Source organism: Bos mutus, chromosome 10 (genome assembly GCF_027580195.1).
Source record: "Bos mutus isolate GX-2022 chromosome 10, NWIPB_WYAK_1.1, whole genome shotgun sequence".
In the NCBI taxonomy this organism is placed as follows: Eukaryota; Metazoa; Chordata; class Mammalia; order Artiodactyla; family Bovidae; genus Bos; species Bos mutus.
In genome coordinates this window covers 9152261-9175519 of record NC_091626.1, presented here as the reverse complement: position 1 = coordinate 9175519, position 23259 = coordinate 9152261, and the positions used below count along the sequence as shown (strand labels likewise).

The 23259-nt window shown below is 47.5% G+C and overlaps 1 protein-coding gene across 3 annotated transcripts in view; it reads left to right on the top strand.

The window, feature by feature from the left end:
- The window catches only part of LHFPL2 (LHFPL tetraspan subfamily member 2), a 174459-nt gene that overhangs the window by 88662 nt on the left and 62538 nt on the right, over positions 1 to 23259 (top strand). Inside the window, exon 1 of one of the 3 annotated variants that reach the window (XM_070377260.1) lies at positions 19734 to 19758. The exons of the other annotated variants lie outside the window; for them this stretch is intronic. The gene's annotated coding sequence lies outside the window, so the exon portion shown is untranslated. Of the gene's footprint in view, positions 1 to 19733; positions 19759 to 23259 lie in introns of those variants that run through there. 3 annotated transcript variants of the gene reach the window in all.

Here is a 23259-nt window from a genome sequence, read left to right as displayed (position 1 = left end):
GCCACTTTCCTTGTAGAATCTTTTCATTGTATTTACTTGATCTGTCACACCTGCACCCATTTGGTTGATACACATGGCGAGTACCTTGCTGTCCTCATACTTTGCCAGACTGAAGAAGTGAAGGAGAGTTTACTGTCCAGTACTGTAAACTCTCTCCAAGAACTAAGCAGGGTTGATATTTATATATTAGATAGAAACCATTATCAAATTTCATGAAGAATCTTCAGCTAAAGAGAGGTAGCTTTTCCTTGCAGAGGTTAACTGTTATGACATTGAGGTTTTAAATTCCAATATTAGAATATATTAAAAGAATTCATTTCTGCCAGCAGCTCGCAAGCAGTTAATAGGCAAGGAGAAGACTTAGTGAGAGAGGTTATAATAAGCCTTCTCTTTTTACTGAGTGTAGATTGGACAAAATACATGCTTTCTGAATAGAAAGTGATAAAGTGTAAATAGACACTGGTTTGCAAGATTTAAGAAAAGCAAATCAAAGTAATTAAATGCATTGCAGACTTAAACTGAGTGCAGTTCTTTCTCTATTTCTGTTACTTGCATGTTGACAAATTGCCTTTTTTTCTGGTAAGAAGTCTGGCTGTAGACGGCATGTGTGTCTGAAGGAGAGTCCTGAGCACTCTTCCCAGCAGGAAAGAATTCTTCCCTTTCTATGAAAAGCGGCTCCCTAGGTAGACTATGAACCTCCTGAGGGCTAGTCTGAGTCTTTTATTGCACTCTCTGTGCCCGGTACAATGTCTGATGCATGGTAGGTGCTGAGTGAGCATCTGTTGGATGGGTGGAGGATAAATGATGGTTAGACTGTGGCGCTGGTTCTGTGACATTCTCTGAAGAGAACTCTACTTCAGTACATTATAGACGGCCCAGCACAGCGCCTGACACATGTTATGGACACAGTAAATGTTGGTGAAATCGAGGCATAATTGTGGGCTTAAGTATAGCTTCTAGTTTATAAAGGACTTTTGGGAATATGGCCTGTGTTTTTAAATATGTTTGTTTAATAATATCCTCATTACACAAAGTAGGTTCAGTTATCCCTGGTGGCTCAGACGGTAAAGCGTCTGTCTACAATGCGAGAGACCTGGGTTCGATTCCTGGGTTGGGAAGATTCCCTGGAGAAGGAAATGGCAACCCACTCCAGTACTCTTGCCTTGAAAATCCCATGGACGGAAGAGCTTGTTGCAGGCTACTGTCCATGGGGTTGCAGAGTCGGGCACGACTGAGTGACTTCACTTTCTACACAAAGTAGGGAATAATCCTTACTCTAGAAACAAAGAGCATAAATCACATAGGAAACAATAACTTTGACTACATTAAAAATTATGAACTTTATTTAAGGCTATATAGAGTGTGAAAAGATAAAATATCTAAAACACTCATAAATTTACAAAGGAGAATATGTAAGGAATGCCTGTGAATTAATAAGGAGGATAGGCTGACAAATGAAACAAAAATCCAGGAGTAGAGAAGAGTGGTGAAATACTTGAACAGGCGCTTCATGAAGAGGAACCACAAGGAACCAGTAAAATGAAAATTTGCTCAACCTTGTGAGTAACGCGAATACAAACCCCTCCATGAGATACAAACTCACTTCTACCTGATGAGCAAAAAATTTTAAGTCTGATAATGGCAAGTCCTGACAAGAGTGTGGAACACCATGAACTCTCAGATACCAGTGGTGAGAATCAAATTATATTTACCCATTTTGTTGTTTGACTTTTACTGTTCTTTTCTTTTTTTTTAACTGAAAACAAAAGTTGATGTGCAGTATCTTGTTAGTTTCATGTAAATAACACGGTGGACCGCATTTTAAATACATTATGAAATGATCACCATAAGTTTAGTGACCACCTGAATATAACCCATTTATGATTCAGGGAGCCAGGAAGGTTCTTTTAAGCAGAGAGGTGAGGTTGAACATTGAGAAGGCACCATGAGGGACTTCCTTCCTGGTCCACTGGCTAAGAATCCCCCTTGCAATGCAGGGGATCCCTGATGGGGGAACTAAGATCTCACATGCTGAGGAGCAACTAAGCCAGCTGTAGCTAAGTGACGAAGCACAGTCTGGAGGGTTGCGGGGGTGAAGGGAAGGGGAATGGGATTAGCTCTGGGCAGAGACTGGGCAGCTCTCTGGCGCAGAGAGGGTGGGGCTGCCGTTGCTAAGAATGAAGCATTTACACGGAATAGATGTTAAGAGAATTCTCACAGGGTGGCTTCAGTTCTTTTGAGAAGTAGGAAGTTCATCTGCACTGGGGAGAGGAGGTGAAGCCGGGGGTTAAAAGGAAGAATCCATGCTTCCCCACATGGAAAGGAACTCTTCTCTGTGCTGATGTGGCTGTCTTCCTGTGAATTCTGGTTCTTTGTCTGAAGGATTATTCTAGAGGGAATTCTGGTTCTCCGCCTGATGGAACTGGTCCACAGGGACAATCGGGATCTCACGTTAGTAGACATAGAGTCTTTTTTTACCTTTTTATTTTATATTGGAGTATAGTTGGTTAATAATGTGATAGTTTCAGGCAGACAGCAGAGAGACTCAGCCATACAATATAAACATATAGTTTTGTTGTGATCAAGTGTCTAAGTCTGTGAAAAAGGCTATTTGCAAGTCCTCTAGTAAGTTGTTTTGGTTCAAACCGGTACCTCTCTTGTCTGTTCTATATCCAAGAAGAAATACCCCATCCTTATGCAGAAAGCTTTTCTACTTTAATGATCCATTCTTTAAATTGTTCCTTGAGAGGAAGGAGATGAACTGACCTCAGGTGAATGAACATACACTGGGACAGTGCAGAAGTGTCTTCCTCATTGTCACCATAAAATGTATTTGTGCTTTTATATACAGCTTGTTAATACAGGTAAATAGTAGCCACATGCATTTTATTTATTTATTTTTTTATCATTTCCCATGTTAAGCCACAGCAATCCATTCTTCCCACTGAAGAAGGCAGTAAAACAGCTCTGAAATTCCAAGGTACTGCTCCCATAAACACCCTCTCCACTCTCTGAAATTTTGTCATGATTTTCTCACAGAAGCTGACTTCTGAATTAAATATTGATTTAATCTACATTTCATCTGGGGTTGATTCAGTAACCAAAGCCAAATGTTTGTGCTCTTTTTTCTCTCTTGGGCTCGCATGCTATGGGGGATCGCTAGTCATCCAATGGACCTGTCCTTACAGACACCAGCATCTCCTGAGCCACAAGCAGTGTCTCACCAGGTGGCATAGGGCCGGGGGGCCAGGCAGCCTGAAAAGGTGGGACTGGCCCCAGTCTCTGTATCTCGTGTTACCAGCCCAGGGCAGCCTGTGGAAAAGTCTCAGTTGGCAACCTCAGGTGGACTTGGAAACGTACCTGATTTGGGTCCAAATTATACTATATGCACAGCCAAGTTCTGTTAGGAAATGGACACTTCCTGTCATTAACTCACAGGTCATGAAGGCAAATATGACTGCAAATCCACTTTGGAAATCTAGTGTGGCTAATCTGAAAGAGCTGACTTCTCTCTCGTTGGTGCAGTGCCTCATTTCTCTCTCCTTGCTTCTTTCTCGAGCTACATTTCTTATTCAGTTGACGTTCAGTCCATTTTTCTCCTACTATTCATGGAGTGACTGTGAGTTGGAAAGATGCAGACCACTGGTGTGGTGACCGACTGCGGTCACGGACTCCTCGTCACTGTTCAAGGTCAGTGTAGCCCATTTAGTGACCACTTATACCCCATATCGGACTTCCCCAGTGGCTCAGTGATAAAGAATCTGTCTGCCAGTGCAGGAGATACAAGAGATTCAGGTTCAATCCTCTAGAGAAGGAAACCCACTCCAGTATTCTTGCCTGGGAAATCTCCTGGACAGAGGAGCCTGGCAGGCTATATAGTCCATGGGTTGCAAAGAGTTGAACACAGCTGAGCAAATAACAGGGCTTCCCTGGTAGCTCAGCTGGCAAAGAATCCGCCCGCAATGCGGGAGACCTGGGTTCGATCCCTGGGTTGGGAAGGTCCCCTGGTGAATGGAACGGCTACCCACTCTAGTATTGTGGCCTGGAGAATTCCATGGACTGTATAGTCCGTGGGTTCGCACAGAGTCGGACATGAGCGACTAATACTTGGTACTTGGTACAGAGAAAGTCACTTGGGCAAGACACCAAGAGGTACGTTCTTACCTAGCTGCTCTGATAGTCTGTGTGTTATGCTTGTGTTAATATGTTTATATCATAGGTACATCTGAAAGCAAAGATGATTTTTTATCTGCTTAAAGGTCACACCTCAGTCTTGTGCTTTTGAACACTGGTGTACTCTTGAAGCCAAGCAATAGCCTTAATATACCTAACTCTTTTTTTTTTTTTTTAAAGGAAAACTTTGTATTTTATATTGGAGTATAGCCAGTTAACAGTATTGTGATATTAATAGTTTCAGGTGGACAGCCAAGGGACTCAGCCATCTTATGTACTTGTGGCTGGACTAGAATTGCCAGAGAATGTTTATATGTGTTTTTCTCCTGATTATCAGAATAATCCACGTTCATACAGAAAAGTATAAGCAAGAAGGGAAAAAACCCCAGTTCCCTTGGGTGTCACCACTGCCAGTGTAAAGGCCAAGTTTTCTTTTTGTGCATTCTTTTCTTCACATAACTGAGCACTTGCTCTGCATACAACTTTATATTCAGTTCCTTTTTTGTTTAATATTATGAGCATTTCCCCATATCATAAAAAGTTTGTCTACAATTTCAATGGTTGAATATTCTGTCTTAGGGTATATATTTAAATCATTTTAATCTTTTGTTTTTGACAATCAGGACGTTTTCTGTTTTTAAAGGTGTTAAATATAAACTTTGATTATCCTTTTAGAGATATAAGTTCAGTTTTTAAAATCTATCCAGGAAAATTGGGCTCTCATTGGCATTATAAGAGAGTAATTGCCTTGGCACACCCTAGAGGTGATCAGATCTTTAAATCTTGCCGCTTTGGGAAGTGAGAATGGTATGTCATTTCACATTTTACTGTTTTTACTACCAATAAAATTGATTGTTTTTCGTAAGTAGAAGAGTCATTTTTTTTTTCTTTTTGTGATTGTTCGTTTATGGTCCTTTTCAGGTCAAATTGTCATTTATGACAGCTGGGACGTCTGTACTTTTTTTCCATTTTCCTAGAAGGATATATTGGAATGTGTAACTTTGAGCCTAGTGTCTTCTCACTAATAGTGTTAGCTGTTTAAGTCATGTCCGACTCTTTGAAATCCTGTGGACTATAGCCTGCCAGGTTCCTCTGCCCATGGGATTTCCCAGGCAAGAATACTGGAATGAGTAGCCATTCCCTTCTTCAGAGGATCTTCCCAAGCCAGTGATCAAACCCTAATCTCTTACATTGCAGGCAGACTCTTTACCCTCTGAGACACCAGGGAAGCTGGCCATATTTGAGGGGAAATCAAGTGTGGGAGTGTCAAAGAGAGTACGCTCGGGGTCGCGATGTGGCTTGTCAGTTGTGATGGTCAGCATCTGGAAAGCCAGCTCTACCTGGTGAGCCCTGGTCTCCCCCAGCCCCCAGACCTGTGGCTGCCACCCTGCACCCTGTCCAGGCAGGCATGGCATAATACCTGTTGACAGAGGAATAATAAATACACAATATGTTGGCTCACGATGAAGTGTGCATTGACTCCTGTAAGTGATGCTTACCTGCTCCATTTCTGCTCATGCTTCTTCTCAGGCTGTTTGACTGACTTTTCTTGCTTGCCCCTTGGTATTGTTCTCAGGCAGTCTTTGACCCCTTTCTCTCCTGCATCTTCCTGCAGTCTCCAAATTCTCTAGCCTGCTCCGTGCCTTTAGCCACAGTCCACAGGCCAAACCTCCCCGGTCCAAACCCCTCTTCCAGGCTGCAGACCCATGTAGCCTCCTGCCTGTGGGGGGGTCTCCCCCTGGTGTGTGTTTCCTTTGTAAATTGAAGGATAATTGCTTTACAATATTGTGTTAGTTTCTGTTGTACAACAGTATGAATCAGCTAAAAGTATGCATATATCCCCCCCTGCTTTGAGCCTCCCTCCCACCCTCTCCTATCCTCCCCTCTAGGTCATCGCAGAGCACCAGGCTGAGTTCCTTGTGTTAGACAGCAGGTTCCCATTAGCTATCTAGTTTATACATGATAGTCTGTATATGTCCATTCAAAGTCGCTCAGTCGTGTCTGACTCTTTGCACCCCCATGGAATTCTCCAGGCCAGAATGCTGGAGTGGGTGGCCTTTCTCTTCTCCAGGGGATCTTCCCAACCCAGGGGTCGAATCCAGGTCTCCCACATTGCAGGCAGATTCTTTACCAGCTGAGCCACAAGGGAAGCCCAACAATACTGGAGTGGGTAGCCTATCCTTTCTCCAGCGGATCTTCCCAACCCAGGAATCAAACCGGGGTCTCCTGCATTGCAGGCGGATTCTTTAGCCGCTGAGCCATCAGGGAAGAAGCTGCTGTATATGTCCGTGCTACTGTCAATTCATCCCACCCTCTCCTTCCCCCACCGCGTCTGCAAGTTCACTCTCTACGTCTGCATCTGTATTCCTTTCCTGCATCAGGACCATTTTAGGAATCTGCTGCTTCACTGGCACTTCTAATGCAGTGTGCCCCCAGGTGGACCTGTTCCCTTTCCCTGCCTGGCCCTGGCCCTGGATTCTCTCTTCGGGTACAAAGACCGCGCTTCATCCTCCATGTCAGACACCTGGGGAGCATCTTGAGACCCTGCTTTTCCCTCACGGACAACACCCCATGGGTTACATGAGATTCTAATTGCTGCTGCCTCCTCCCTATCCTTCTTCTGCATCCCTCTCACCCTGCCCTAGCTGAGATTTCATGCTGTGAATGAATGATATATGCTTTCTCAGTTAGAGACAGTCTTTAAAAATAAGTAAGTCAGGTTTTTTAAAAAATAAAATTTATGTTTTTTAGGGCATAGCATTGTAATGGAATATTTATTCTTTGTGTGAAATAAATCATCCTCCATTAATTTATCTTTTATAGAAATGTGAATTCTTCACCTACCTGCTTGGCTTAAAGCAAACTACACCTTGAATAATGTCTAACACATATTAGTCAAGTGAGAGGCCCTTGGCATTATTCTCTAATTAAAGTGTTTTTGACTTGAGGGTTTGACATTTTTTCTTTGGGTCTTAATTATTTCCATATTCCATGTGTATTATTTTCCTGTAATATTGGAATTATCCTTTTTAGCTAGCTTTTCAACTTCACCTCCCAGGCAAGAAATGCAGTTATTTTAATAAGATTCTTTGAGGGAGTAAAATTAATATTTTGGAGAATGAAAATAATGGTGAGTTATCTCCCAAAGATTGAAAGACTGTTAAGATAGCAAAATATCCTTACCCAGGGGTAGTTTTTTTTTTTTCAGGGTTTATTGAAAATATGGTGCTGGGAAGAATAAAAGGAAATTTAATACCATGGAATCTGGAAACAACCACTGAAATCCAGTCTTTTGAACACATATGATACACTAATTCCCAGAGATTTAAGACAGCTCCATTTGCTTCCTGAGGCTGTCAGGCTCCTTATGACCAAGACATGGAAAGGTTCTTCAGCACAAATATGCCATGATGATATTTTATTTACTATGAATATTGACCGTACATGAATATGGGATGTCCTGGGGTTCTGCCTTCCCTTATCGATATCAAGTTGGTACTCTCCTTAGATCTGGTTCCCCCAATACAGATCCTGTGACAAAGATTTAAACACAAGTAAGCTATGGATGTGAGAGTTGGACTGCGAAGAAGGCTGAGCGCTGAAGAATCGATGCTTTTGAACTGTGGTGTTGGAGAAGATTCTTAAGAGTCCCTTGGACTGCAAGGAGATCCAACCAGTCCATTCTGAAGGAGATCAGCCCTGGGATTTCTTTGGAAGGAATGATGCTGACTGAAGCTGAAACTGCACTACTTTGGCCACCTCATGCAAAGAGTTGACTCATTGGAAAAGACTCTGATGCTGGGAGGGATTTGGGGCAGGAGGAGACGGGGACGACAGAGGATGAGATGGCTGGATGGCATCACTGACTCGATGGACGTGAGTCTGAGTGAACTCCGGGAGTTGGTGATGGACAGGGAGGCCTGGCGTGCTGCTATTTGTGGGGTCGCAAAGAGTCAGACACGACTGAGCGACTGAACTGAAGCTACCTGGGAGCTTATCCTGAAAAGCATTTTTAGGGGCCTAGGCACGTGAGGCAGGGAGAAGAAAGCCAAGAAAAGGGTGCTCTTGAGCAGGTTGCTCAATCCCTGGTGAATTCTAAGAAACAGTCTTCAGAAACATCCCATCTGAGGGGCCGGAACACTGGCACATGTCTCCTCCAGCCCACATGTGTCCTTGCGAGCTGCTCCCGAGGCCGGAGGTTAAGCTCTGTGTCTTGCAGGGGTCAGAAGAAAACCCTCAGGGGAAGGCCCTGAGTCCTTGCTGTGTGCATGTGTGGGAGAGGGTGCTGAGGCGGGTACGACCAGGGCACCAACTGTGTGTGCTGCTTTAACCTTCTTTTTGTTGTTGTTAGAACAACTCAGCAAAATAAAATTCCAGGTTACTAGTGGACAATGTTGTTTCATGGATGGACTAGGTCGCTTGAGGTGGTCAGAGACAAAGCACAGGCGGAGACTGTTAGCAGAAAGTACTTAAGTCATGTCTGTGCCTGATCGATGTCAGGGTGGATTTGAAAAATACTGGAAATTAGCAACTGTTTTTGAAATGGGGAAGGGAAGATGTAGAGGGAGTCTCTGCGAGGTATCTAGATGTTGTTCCTAAAATAACATATCATGCCTTAGTCACAAAGGTTGTGATAAGCCAGTAACGGGAACAAATGAAACAGATGGATTGTCCAGGCTCCTCAGAGGCTCGTGGTTTCCTCAGTGCTAATCAGCCCACAGAATTATAGTTAGGCCCATAGGAAATTACGGTATTTTTTCCATGCACTCAGATCTGGAAGAAAACAAAAATCTGACGGAAATCTGTGGCCAGCCAAGCGTGAACGAGGCCACCTTCATTACTTGGGGAAGTTCCTGGGGAGGAAAAAAAGGTGGAATCCAGTGCTTAGTGGACCTTAAAAAGAATCCTTCTCTGCTTCGTGTCTGTCTGTCCTGTTCTGCTACACAGCAGTCTTAGTGACACACCCTAACGTGGAAGTATGTCCTCGCACCCTCCTGGCTGTTCCGTTGGTGTCATCCAGGGGATGAAGGCACAAGGCCTTGATACCACGAGGTATCTGATTATTTAGACCTGTTTGGTGATGGTGGAGTAACAGGGTATTCCTGCCCTGAAAGACCCCACCCCCACCCCCACCAGTGCAGCCGTGCAACCAGCAGAGAAGTAGCCGACAAAGGAAAGAGCGCTTAATCCTGCTGCTTAGGGAGGCCTCCCGGAGCCGTGACATTGGACTTGGGTCTTAAAGATGACTCGGTTTCACCTAGGGATGTCGGAGGAGAATGACAGCCCAGGTGGAGACCAGTGCGGGCAAAGGCACGGAGCCTGAAGGTGCAGAACGTGGTCAGGCGGCCGGGATGGGTTGGTGTGAGTGGCGTCCTGCAGGCAGGCAGAAGTCAGCCTGTGAGCATCTGTGCCCCCTGCCGGTGCCATCTCCCCTCACCAGTGCCAACAGGTGTCCCCCACGCAGTCACGCCATTTCTATCGGCTCGTGCCCATGTCCCCGTCAAACATCCTGCTCTTGTGGAAGCAACCTAGGTGCAGGATGATGGATGGAGCTTATAGAACCTGTGCAAGGTTCAAAATACCATCAGTGCAGCTTTCTGGCAGTGAAACCTACATTTTGTGCTAAGTGGCTGGTTAGTGATCCTTGTAAGGCCTGTGAATGCCTTGTTGAAGGGGAAATTGATCTGCTTCATGCAGGTGGTCAATATTAAGCATAAAATATGCTGTTTACCCTTTCTTTGCCACGTCTTCTCTGTCAGCCCATCCAGCCCCAAGTGTTCCACATTTCCGTGTTCTAAACATCTAGCTATATTTAACAGTATATGGAATTAGTGGTGCTTATCAGCACTGGGATTTCTTTGGAAGGAATGATGCCAAAGCTGAAACTCCAGTACTTTGGCCACCTCATGCGAAGAGTTGACTCATTGGAAAAGACTCTGATGCTGGGAGGGATTGGGGGCAGGAGGAGAAGGGGACAACAGAGGATGAGATGGCTGGATGGCATCACTGACCCGATGGACGTGAGTCTGAATGAACTCCGGGAGTTGGTGATGGACAGGGAGGCCTGGCGTCCTGCGATTCATGGGGTCGCAAAGAGTCGGACACGACTGAGCGACTGATCTGATCTGATTTTTTCCCTGATTTCTTCCCTTTTCTATACAGGTTGTCTCACAGGCATTCGCATGTTGGTGCTTTGGGTATGCTCCAGGGGCACACTTGCTCTTAGAATCCTTTAGTATGTGGATTGAGGAAAGGAACAAAACAGTAAGTTGGCCTCAGGTTGTCCCTCTTATTACATTTAACAGTTTAATCCAATTAGTTGTCATTTTTGTCTCATTTCCAATGGAGTAACTTCCTGGTTGAGGGGAAAAGAACTCAATGTGGTGTCCAGGCTCTGGGGACATTTCTCAGGGTGAATTAGGAGCAGGAGCTGAAAATGATTCCCAAACACCTCACTAGGAGCCCCAGGGAAAGTCTACTGAAGACCATCCCACTGATTCTAGACTGACTGACCTCTGGCTGCTCAAGTTAAAAATTACCTACAGTTCAGCCACTCTCAAAAAGGCTCTTTAAGTGGCTTTTCTACAGAATTCCCCTGAACAGTCACCTTGTTTATTTCTTAAACTGATCCGTGTACTCATGGTTCTTTTTCCCTTAGGAATTTCTACTTCCTCTTTTATCATTCATGGAGTGTTTTTTCCCATGGAATTCCCCATCCCTCTGTAGATTCACTTTTATTCCATCCTTTGAAACTGCATTCAGGCTTCCAGGAGATGTTTCCCTGATGATTTCATAGCATAAGATGAAGACTTAAAAGTGTCTGATGCCAAAGAGAGAAATGTTAGGACCTCTAGAGTCTGATTTAGTAAACTGGGCCTCGGCTGCCGCGTATCTTTGGGTGAATCATTGTCCTTTAGGGAATGAATGTTAGAATAATCGAATGTAAGAAATGGATCTAGCAGCCAGACACACAAATCCTTCTCTCTACCCCTTGTCCATCAATATCCCCAGCACAAGAGAAAAAAACAGAAGTAAATAGGATGTGTGTTCAGTCTTGTACTTAGCATTGTTTGCAGCATGCCTTCACTGCGCCCTGGCACACTTCTCCTTGTACAGGGACTGGGATGGGTCTAGTCATTGAATCTGGGGAGATTGCTCTTGTCATTTCCAATCTGGTAAGTGCTGTCAACCTAACAGCCCTAAATCTTGATTTGACCTGGCCTTGCCTGTATCAATCTCACCCACTGTTGAGATCATCATAGTCTAATGGCCAATAGATTCATTGTTTCCATACCATAAGCATCGAAAGCTGCCAAGTTTTGAGGATTTTGAGGATGGATGAGCTTTTCTTTCTGCCGGAGCAGAAAATTGTATGGGAGAGTACAGATCAGAGGGCTGTAAATAAGCAGCGTAGTTCTTGAGTGGTTCATTAGTTCCTTGTGGAAGACTATTGGTTATGCTGTTTTTACTGAGTTTTTAGGGTTGTGAAAGTTAAGCAGCATGAACCCCAACATCCATTCTGTAGGAATCAGGGCTTTTGTTGATGCTCAAAAATATTATATCTGAAGGTGAAGACCCCAAACCTTTGTGCATCAACTTTGAGAAAAACTGTTCAGGGTTAATCAAAATGATTTTGAGTAGAAGTTTCTCCATGGTTAATGACCTGAAAGATAACTGTAGTGACCTTAAGTTTTATGACCTCAACTCAGGGCTTGAGGTAGTATGTGCCCCTTCCACCTATTAGAGAGTATTTTGGACACGTGCCATTTCTGGGATGTTTCAAAAGACATCAAGACAAGTATGTTGGGCTTCCCTGCTGGCTCAGTGGTTAAGAACCCACCTGCCAGTGCAGGAGACATGGGTTCGATCCCTGAGCCAGGAAGATCCCTGTGCCGTGGAGCAACGAGGCTCCATCACAGCTGTGGCTGTGCCACAGCTACTGAGCCTGTGCTGCAGACCCCAGAAGCCACAGGCACTGAGCCCTCAGGCCGCAACTACTGGAGCCTGCGCTCGTCTACAAAAGAAGCCGCTGCAATAGAGGTCCACGTTCTGTGACTAGAAAGAGCCCAGGCAGCAATGAAGACCCAGCACACTCAAATAAATAAATAAATAATTTTTTAAAAGGCTAGTTACACTCAACTAAAACCACTCCCCAAATCCAGGATTCATGACCACACTTTCCGAAATGGTGTTCTAGGATCCTTTGCTTCTATAAATGTGTTTGTTCATCATCAATCAACGTTAAACAGGATTTATTCTTATTGTGGGACCTCTCAGAGACTTTACTGGATTGATGGGTACTGTGGCGTCTCAAGGGTGGCATACAGCATTCAGCATTTGTTCTGGGGCCCCTTTGATCTGAAAGTACCTGCAGACTGTCTCCCAGAACTCATGCCACTGAGACACGGTGGGGGAGATGCTGACGTATGGTAGATGGGCTCAGATTTTTCTAGCTCTCCCATCCAGAACTGGAGCCGTTTCCGTACCCCTTGAGTCTGAGATGCCCTTCTGACTTGCCAGGAGTGACAGACGCACCCCAAGTGTGGTGTGAGTTCCAGAGTGCAGATCTCTAGAAGTCCTCCCGCCTCACGTTTGCCCTCTTGAGGCTTCACCCTGAAACCTCCACGTGAGGAAGCTGGTCTGACCTGCAAGAGGAGGAGAGGCTAGTCAGGGGAGAGCTGAGGTGTCCCCATTACCTGCCAGCTGTGTGACTGAAGCCTCTGAGACCTTTGGCACAGCTGACCCAACTGAAAACAGTGCGTGAGTGAGGCTAGGCAACTCATGGAGTCGTGAGAAGTGTCACGTCATTGTTGTTTTAAGCCACTAAATTTTGAGGCGCTTTGTTACACACCCACAGTCAACAGACACACCAACATAAGCAGTAGCACCCAATAAAAACTTTGAAACAAGACAGAAAAAATACGATTGTTTATCTAATCAGATACTTCCTATGAAACTTTTACAGCTTAAAACTAAATTTATGGACAGGGATTTTCCAGAAACCCAAGTCATGTGAATAGTTAACAACAACCTAATGTACGTGGCATGTGAGTCATGGCACCAGGAAGTGGTACCTAATCAGAGAAGGCACGGACGGCCTCAGGAAGGTTGAAGGGCTGACGGGCTGGCGGAGCCCCACACCCAACGCCCTGCCGACAGCTGGGCTGACGGCTCTCTCTGAAGGTGACCGGTATCACTGAGGGCTTGTTCTTTCAGCTTAGTGATTAGATTCCAGCAGACATCTGCTCCACCCGCCGACCAGCTGTGGGGATGTGAGACCGTGCCAGCGTTCCCGGCACCGAGCGGGTGTAATTATTCCTGGCTCCGTGGAGCAAATGTGATTAGCAGATGTCGAAGGGGCCCGTTTTTGGCAGGCCCTGGTGAGGTGTGGAAATGGATGCGGCCTGGGTGCTGCCGCCTGCCATGGCCTGACTGCAGAGGGCCCGGGCCTGGCGGCACTGGGTCCTGGGCCGTCACCCCCACCGTCCTCTCAGTGCCCCAAGGCCAGGTCGGGCTGTGGACAGGGTGATCTGGGGCTGCAGGCCTCACACCCTGCAGCAGGAGGCCTCAGGCAGAGCCATGTCCATCTTAAGATGCTTGAGCTGGAGGATCGTGACAGTCGCACCAAAGCCATGCTGGCTGCAGTGAGTTGGGGAGAAGCAGAAGGATGCGAGAACCATGGGAGGCTGGAGCTGGAGAAGCCTGTTCCTTCGTCATGACCAGATGGCTCCCCGGGAAACTCCGGAGTGCTTTGTAAAATCTGTTTCCAAGTGACTCAGGCTGGGAGTCTTGCAGCCTTTCCCTAGGGAGAAGGGCCGGCTTCTTCGGTGGAGGAAGGACGTGCCTCACGATTGGCTGGGACCTCGCGTTGGTTGGCTGCAGCCTCATCCCTCCTGGCCGGTTCCCCTCGGACCACCCTGGACTAGTTCCCTCTCCCCCCTGCCTTCCCACAGTTACGTGTCTGCTGGCTTCCGCTGAGCAGCCATGCAGCAGAGCGGGAGGCGGGGGGAACTGCCTCCCAGTCTTGAGTTTCTAAAGCCATGACTTTCTCCAGTGGCTTCAGTATTCTCATCCCCTGCTCAGACTCTCTCATCTCTTGTCCCTGTTACATGTCATATGTGTGAACGTTGTGCTGGGAATTCACAGGCACTGTGAGGAGTATATATTCCACCGTGGCAATGTCATTTTCATTGAAAGTTCCCTGGAGTTTTTGTTACATTAGACTGACCCTGGTTTATATGTCATGCCCTGGGTGTGTGTGTGTTAGTCGCTCGGTCGTGTCTGACTCTTTGCGACCCCATGGACTGTAGCCTGCCAGGCTCCTCTGTCCATGGGATTCTCCAGGCAAGAATACTGGAGTGGGTTGCCATGTCGTCCTCCAGGAGATCTTCCCAATCCAAGGACCGAACCCGGGTCCGCTGCGTTGCAGGCAGATTCTTTACCGTCTGAGCAACCAGGGAAGCCCATCATGGCCTAATGGGTACAAAAAAGTCCAAGTGGAACTTGGCTCCCGCAGAAGCCCATACCCTGGTTTCCGTGTGGACATGGTGATCCTGGTGCCCTTCTTTCAGGGATCGATGTGTCTCAGGTGTAAGTCAGCAAAACAGAAAATCAGGCCCGTGTGCCTCGCAGACCGGCACCACATTAGGGACGCTGGGCAAGCAAGGGATCGTGCTTGTGTGGGTCTCTGACTTTGCTGTCACTGATAAGGCTGGGAGGAGAAAAGCTGGAGCTCCGCCTTGAGATTCTTCAAGGTCAGGCCATGTGGTGTTTGAGGGCCGTGAGGAGAGTTGCCAGAGTGATTTAGAGCCGAGTTTTTCTGAGCATGTGCCAGAGTGCGGCAGTTCCTGGGAGCATTTTAGGGGCTCCCTGGAGGTAACGGTCATGATGGGAGCAAGGTGGCCCTTGTCAGCCTCTTTTTAATCAACACACTCTGCTTTGATCTGTCTCATACACAGAACTAGGGTTGCTCGTCAGATTCCGTTTGATAAATCGTGTTCTGTGCGCAGAAGAAAGTTTGCAAACCGCAGGTTCAGAGGACTGACTTCTAGTAAAAACAAACACAGAGAGAAGCCTTTTTAGCCAAGCAAGTAATGATTACATTTCTGGGATCTGCATAGATCAATCCACAGACATTTGGAAGCAGCGAAAAAGCAAAGAACTAAACAAATACATGTTTCTGGGTAACTACTATGTCACCAGGAAACTTAGTCAGGATAAACAGAGCATGCAGACTGTGACCTCTAAATGGCAAGGGGAACATGAGGCCAGTTCCAGTCATCACTGCCGGTGACTCTGCCAGGTTGTCATTCTTAAGTAAACCCCAGTGAGTCCAGGGCTGAAGCTTAGGAAGAGTCATGTGATAAAAGCAACCATTACTGAGAGCTTTCCACTGGCTGAGCGCCGTGCCTTGGATCCATGTCTGTGCTACTAAATGTAGGTTCTATTCTCCCCATTTCACATATGGGTAAACTGAGGCTCAGAGACTGAATTGTTTGCCCAAGGTCACATAGCTGATAAAGTAATGGAGCTGAGGATAGGGCCCTTTGGCTAGAGTTATGTCCATCAGTGTTCTGCTATATTGCTTCTATCTGTTAGTCCCTTTTTTAATTTTTATGTTTGTGTGGGTTTTCCACCCTAATGGTTTTGCTAAGTAGAGTACCTAAGGATACCTAGTTTGAAAAATGTCTTTCTTGTCATACTTATTATACAACCACATGATCAACCCTCTCCAGGTTTGCTGCATATAAAGTTGACATGTGGTGTTGCATATACATGATCCTCACTGGGAAAAATAAAAGAATGTAGAGAAAAGGAGCCAAAGGTCTAACCGTCCCTGTGTGTACTAATACTAAGCAGGCATGTGCAGCCCTGGAAGTGTGTGTTTGTGCCTGAATTTGATGGCTCACAGTCACCCACAGTTTTATTGGTGCAGAAGAAATTAGAATTCTTGCAGCCACAGCAGCAGGTAGCATTGCTAAGGCAGATGGGAAACTTTTGCACAAGTTTTAAGTTCTTAAATGTCGGATGTTTTTCTCGAATGGCAGTGCGGCTTCTCCAGTTCCTCTTCTGTATCATGGCCTTAGCAAAGGCTGGGTAAGGATAATCTTTGGGAGGGTATGTTCTTTTCTCACTTGGTGCCCTTCCAAATGCGCACGAACCTATTCCTTATTCCTCCCAGTAACCAGATGTTTCCAGTGAGAGGGCTAGGTTCTGCTGAAACTTCTCTCCCATCCGTTGACTCTGTTGGAGCAAGGTAGATCCCCTAAAGAGTGAATTTAACTGGCATTTAGTTTTATTTTTATAGGTACATTTGGGAAAGCTGGAACTGTTTGAGAAACTGTTTCACAGCACATCCAGGTGGCTTGCACACTCGGCCTCCATGCATCACACCAGAACAAGACTGAAGCTTGTACTGCATTTCTCTTGTAGAGCCAGTGAGGCGCCCCCACCTCGGGAGAAACATGAACTTGTGTGGGTGCTAGGAAGTATTGAGCAATAACTCTCTCAAGCCACCAGGGCCCCATTTGCCTAGCAGAAATTTATGAACGGGTCCTAGCGGCTCACACAAGTTCGTTTTTCTTTCCCAAGTGCCTCATGCACTTCCTGAAAGTCATGTTTTCATCGAGAGATTTGCTGTACTGGATTGTTACAGAGACACACCTGAGAAGTCCCACTCTTGATGCCGTAGCAGATGAGGATGACTTTGCTGAGATAAGGCCTCAGATGTGGCCTCCTAATGGGGAATGTGTTGGTTAAAGGGGATGTGGAGAAAAAATTGCTACATAACAGGTATCTGGCTGATCTAACAGAACCTAAGGTCTTGCAGATGGTGGTAGAGCTGGGCGTGGGGAAGTCAGCACAGCTTGGACCTGAATGGTTGTGAGAGTTCCTCTCAGTGACGGGCAGCTTGTCAGTGGTTTCCAAAACATCTGTCTCAAAGAGGGCGGTTGAAATTCCTACTGGGGAGTGTTTCCAGTCATTGTCCATGAGAAACGAGAGTGAGTGGGAGTAATTGAAACACAGATCAAGAGGAAATGAGTCTGTGCTCCACTTGGGATTACAATGCAGATGAATTCCATATTTTGGTTAGGGAATGTTTTAAAAGGGAAGACGAGAAAAAAGCTTAGAGTCTGACCAGGTTACTAAATAGCAGACGGAGATGAAATTTAACGTAGGCTGAAACAGCCACTTCAGTTTGCTGCTCTTGTGTGCTGGGTGTATGTGTGTATATTCTGGGGTGTGTGTGGTGTGTGTGTGTTCTGGGGTGTGTACATGTGCATGTTTGCAAGAAAATGGCCCAGGACTTACTGGCATGCTTTCTCCGCCCTTGGCCCTACATCCCCACCAAGGTGGCCTGACCTCACCCACACGAGCAGTTTTAAAACTGCTGTAGTCAGCAGAGCTGTGGATCCTCGCTGCTTCTGCACAAGTCAGTGACTTGAAGATTCAAACGAATGCAGCAGCCCCCTTATCCACAGGGGATACTTCCAAGACTGCCTGTGGATGCCTGAAGCCTCAGGCTGTACCAGACCTGACATGTCCTGTGTTTTTCCTACATACAAGCATGCGTGATAAAGTTTAATTCACAAATTAGGCATGGTAAGAGATTAACAGCAACAATTAATAATGAAATAGAGCGCTTATTAATAATATACTGTAATAAAAGTCGTGAACGTGGTTTCTTTCTGTCAGAATACCTTCTTGTACAGAGTTAATGATTTTTCCATCTTAACTAAGCACTCGTCATGAACTGTGTCTACAACTTTTGCAGTTAGAGGCACGGCAGCAAAACTACCACAAACTTCTTTTCCCTTCATGACTTCGTGGCTAGAGGGTTCATTCTTACTGACTATTAGCAACCGCAGCATATGAATCTTTCTCTTATTGAGAACTTTCATCTTTTCACTTAAAGAAGAAGTCTTTCCTGGCTTTTCTTTGGTGGATCCGAATTGGCAGAATCCCTCTTCTCCCCTGTGGGGCCACAGTTTAGTGATGTGAGGCTGACTTGAGCACAAGCACTGAGATATGCCTGACAATCATAGCAAGGCCACTACGTGACTAACAGGCGGGACAGGCTGAACTAGACGACGATGTATGTCCCAGGAGGGATGGAGGAGGACTTTGCCAGATTTCATCATGCTACCCAGGTGCTGAATTTAAAGCTTGTGAACTGTTTTATTTCTGAAATTTTTCAATATTTTCAGACCACGGTTGACTGTGGGTAGCAAACCACAGAAAATGAAACCATGGATAAGAGGGACTACTATCATATGTATTCATCCTATTGACAGAAATCACAACTGAGATTTTCCTGAGTTAACTATCAGGAAATGTCTATTGATTTTGATTTAGAGATTTTCTTTCTCTACTCTGTCCCCTCTGTATAAACCATGGACTGGAGGTGCTGATTTACTCTGTAAATTGTGTTCACAATGTGCAACTTCCGATGATTCCAAACCAAAGGCCTAAGCTCTGTTTTGCCTGCTGAGGAGTCATCCAACAGGTTGTTATGAGATACAAGCTGCGTGTGCCAAATGCTGTGCAAGGATGGAATAGTGAGCAGGGGAGACGCACGCGGTCCCTACCTTCCTGGAGGGCACGGTCTGCAGCCTCTCACAGCCTGGGGTCTGGGCATTAAGGAAACCGTGCACCCAGAAGATAGCCACCCAGGGAGCTGGACAGGGCTGAGGACCCGGAGCCCCTTCTTTGGCAAGTCGGGTGTCTCCTCCTCATGGCTCCCTTGGTGCTGGTGGGTGGTCGGGGATTTTCCGAAGCCCCCTTCCTCAGGCCCCTCCGGCTCCCCGGTCAGTGGGCAGTGCCGTCAGCCCCTCAGGACCACCAGGGGCGGGAGGGCTCGCCACCCACCCCTCCCACGGCCTGGGCCTGCCTCCAGCTACAAAGGCCACCTCCAGAGTCGCCTCCTCTGGCCTCTGTTCACCGACGACCAAGCCGCCGGGGCGTGTTGCATCCTCCTGCGTCTTGTCCTGGTGGTCACCATGCAGCTCTCCCTGCCGCCGCCTCTTCCAGCTGTATGGACCCGAAGGTGACCTGACGGCTGAGGAAGGGCTCGCTCTGGGTGGCCTCCCTGCCGCATCGCAAGGCCAGGGTAGGGCTGCAGAAAGAGCTGCACCCACTCCTAGCCCTGTGCCCCTGCGCCCAGGAGGCCAGGCCTGGTGGCTGGCAGAATCTCTTGTGGATGGGGCTGAGGGCAGGGCCATCCCACCACACTCTGCTTTCTCAGAGGGGCGGCGAGACGGGTGGGATGCCCAGAACGCATGGCCGGGAGGACTGGAGACCAGGGTCCCAGCGCCTGCCCTGGCCCCTGCAGGGGGGACAGCGCTGCAGGGAGGTGCCGGGGTGTGGACTGAGCAGAGCCTGCGTGCGCGGCCCTGTGCGGTGTGACGCTGAGTCAGATGGGGATGGAGAACCAATGTGCAGACAGTCCAGTAAGGGAGAAAAACTGCTCTTCATCAGCCTGCCCTGGAAAGCGCAGTGCATCCAAAGGACTCCAGTCAGGCCTGGGCCCCTCGGTGCAGGAAACCGGCTAAAAAGAAAGGCTTTCTGGAAGAGAGGGCATTTGAGGTAGACCTTGAACCACAGCTGGGAGGGGGGATGCTTGGAGACGAAGGGGTCAGGAGACGACAGCACCCAGCGGGGCGCAGGCGGGAACCCCGCCCCGAGGAGCGATTCCTGGAAGGTCCCGGGACACAGTTGACAGTTTACAAGTGGCCTTTGCCAGTGGACTCCACACTCCACAAAGGGACGAGGGCCAGGGGGTCGGCAGCTCTGAAAAAGTGGGTGTGTTTGTTCCCCATTCAGAAACCCAAGCCTCTCAAGGGACCGTGCTGGAGGAAGTGTGCTCTGGGTTAACGTGAGGCCCTGACGAGATTGTTAGCTTTTCTCTCGCTGATGGCCAGTCACAGCCATCACACAATGCTGGAGGATTTATTTCCAAAGGATATGGAGGTAGTTGGACAAAAGCCTAACTACAATGGGTTTTTTTTTTTGTTTAACATCCAAGGTCATAGCTATTAAATTTCTATAACTTAAGGATTCTGGAATTATAAATGGCTTGCCTCCTAAAGTGGATCCTTGTCATAATTCAAACTCAGAGCATTCTAATGTCATTTCTTCTACAGAAATACAGATTTTAATGCGGGGGAGCTGCTATTTTTCTGTTTTCTTAAGTTAAACTTAAGCTTGGTGGCTCTAGTTCTTGCCGTCGGTCGGCTTGGTGGACACAAGGCAGTGACTGCCCTCACTTCAGGAAGTTTGCGTGTTCTCAGCAGCTCTCTTTAATTATTTCCATTTTCCTGCCGTGCACGTCTGAACTGTAAGTTCTCTTTTCTCTGGGGTTTGCAGCACGGTTTAGTTTTTATGTTTTCCCCCTTTTGAGTGTTACTCGATCCCCAGTCCCCAGAAGGCCAGGACCTGTTTTAGTAACTGATTTATCAGGTGCTAGGCTGGTGACCCTGCGGGAGTTTATGGCCAGGACCCCTGCCTCCTTTCCCAGGGACTTTGTGACTGGCCCCGCCATGAGTGCAGGAATGTTCTCCACATGGCGGTAAAGGCGGCTTGTCCGTGGGGGCTCTGGAACCTCCCCTAGTGGCTCTTGCGTCTCAGGCCTGCTCTCAGGGGCCATTCAGGAGGAATGGGAAACGTCAGAGAAAACAGCCTTGGGCCTCCGGTCTGAGTGTTCATAGTTTGTCGTCAATAAATACTTGAGAGGTGCTCGCTGCCCTCTCTCTAGTTCCCCCAAAGTTTTCTCTCTCCCATCTTCACTGCTGGCCAGTGGAGAAGTCCCGTAGACGATTTCTTTCAAAGCAGCTGATTTAGAGTCTGTCCTGTGAGTCACTGCCACCGGGACGGATCTGGGCTGAAGTGGGGGTGGTGGACGGCTGGGAGGTGGGGGCCGCGACTCCCTGGAGAAGTGGGGGTGGTGGGCGGCTGGGAGGTGGGGGCCGCGACTCCCTGGAGAAGTGGGGGTGGTGGGCGGCTGGGAGGTGGGGGCCGCGACTCCCTGGAGAAGTGGGGGTGGTGGATGGCTGGGAGGTGGGGGCCGCGACTCCCTGGAGAAGTGGGGGTGGTGGATGGCTGGGAGGTGGGGGCCGCGACTCCCTGGAGAAGTGGGGGTGGTGGATGGCTGCGGAGGTGGGGGCCGCGACTCCCTGGAGAAGTGGGGGTGGTGGGTGGCTGGGACATGGGAGCCCAGACTCCCTGGAGAAGTTGGGGTGGTGGGTGGCTGCAGAGGTGGGGGCCGCGACTCCCTGGAGAGAAGCGTGGGGGTGGTGGATGGCTGGGAGGTGGGTGGTGGGTGGCTGCGGAGGTGGGGCGACTCCTGGGAGAAGTGGGGGTGGTGGGACGTGGGAGCCCAGATGGCTGGGAGGTGGCTGGGAGGTGGGGGCGCGACTCCCTGGAGAAGTGGGGTGATGGATGGCTGGGAGGTGGGGCCGCGACTCTCTGGAGAAGTGGGGGATGGATGGCTGGCTGGGGCAAACTCCCTGAGGCTGTGGAGGTGGGGGCGACTCCTGGAGAAGTGGGGGTGGTGGGTGGCTGGGACGTGGGAACCCAGACTCCCTGGAGAAGTGGGGGTGATAGGTGGCTGGGACGTGGGAGCCCAGACTCCCTGGAGAAGTGGGGGTGATGGGTGGCTGGGACGTGGGAGCCCAGACTCCCTGGCGATACCTCAAGCAGTTAATCAAGAGATGTATTTCCTCTCAGTGGGAGGTCAGGGATTTTCTGTTCCCTTGTCCTTTTTTTCTTTTTAATGTTTTTTTTTTTAATTTGGTAGAAGTCACATAATATAAAACATAGTAATATTGTAAAGTAATTAGCCTCCAATTAAAATAAATTTATATTAAAAAAATAAAACATAGCATTTTAACCATATTTACCTATACGTTTCAGGGGCACTAAGTACATTCACACTGTTATGCAACTCTCACCATCATTCGTCTCCTGAAATTTTTTATCTTCCTAAACAGAAACTGTCCCCATTAGACACTAAGTCCACACTCTCCCTCCCCCACCCCTGGTATCTACTGTTTATTTTCTGTCTCCATGAATTTTATTCTAGGTGCCTCCTATAAATGGACTCAAACAATATCTGTCTGCACCTAATGTATATTGTAATGCATTTTTGATGCTAACTCAGTATATGTCCTACAAACAGATTGTATCTTCTTTTCTTTCCCCCTGTGTATACTGTGGTTTCTCATTAGTTATCCACTTAATACATAATAATGTATATATGTCAATCCCAATCTCCCGATTTATCCCACCTGTCCTTTCTTCCCTTGGTATCCATGTTTGTTCTCTACATATGTGTCTCTCTGCTTTGCATATAGATTCACCTATACAATTTTGCTAGATTCCGCATATGTGCATTACTATACCATGTTTGATCTGCAAGGAGATCAAACCAGTCCATCATAAAGGAAATCAGTCCTGAATATTCATTGGAAGGACTGATGCTGAAGCTGAAGCTCCAGTCCTTTGACCACGTGATGCAAAGAACTGACTCATTGGAAAAGACCCTGTTTCTGGGAAAGATTGAAGGCAGGAGGAGAAGGGGACGATGGCATCACTGACTTGATGGACATGAGTTTGAGCAAGCTCCAGGAGTTGGTGATGGACAGGGAAGCCTGGTGTGCTGCAGTCCATGCAGTCTCAGAGTTGGACACAAAACTGAGTGACTGAACTGAACTGATACCATGTTTGTTTTTCTCTGTCTGACTTACTTCACTCTCTATGACAGTCTCTAGGTCCATCCACGTTCCTTTGTTTTTAATGCTAACATTCCATTTTCCCTCACTGACACCTCAGGTGGGCTCAGAAAGGCTTCCGTGGTTCCCTCTGGTGAGGCTAGAGGTCAGCACTGTTCCGTCACCAGAGACACGGGGAAGTCACAGTCCTTGGGTCTTCCTTGTTGCTGAAGGCCAAGGATGTGGGACATCCTCCCTGATCCCCATAGCAAGGTAGCGGCTGCATTCCAGGCCTGCATGGTTTGATCAGACAGGCAGACTATTCCGAATCAGTCCCAGAGAGCCACTTCAAAAAGACCACCGTCTGCCCCACAGAGGA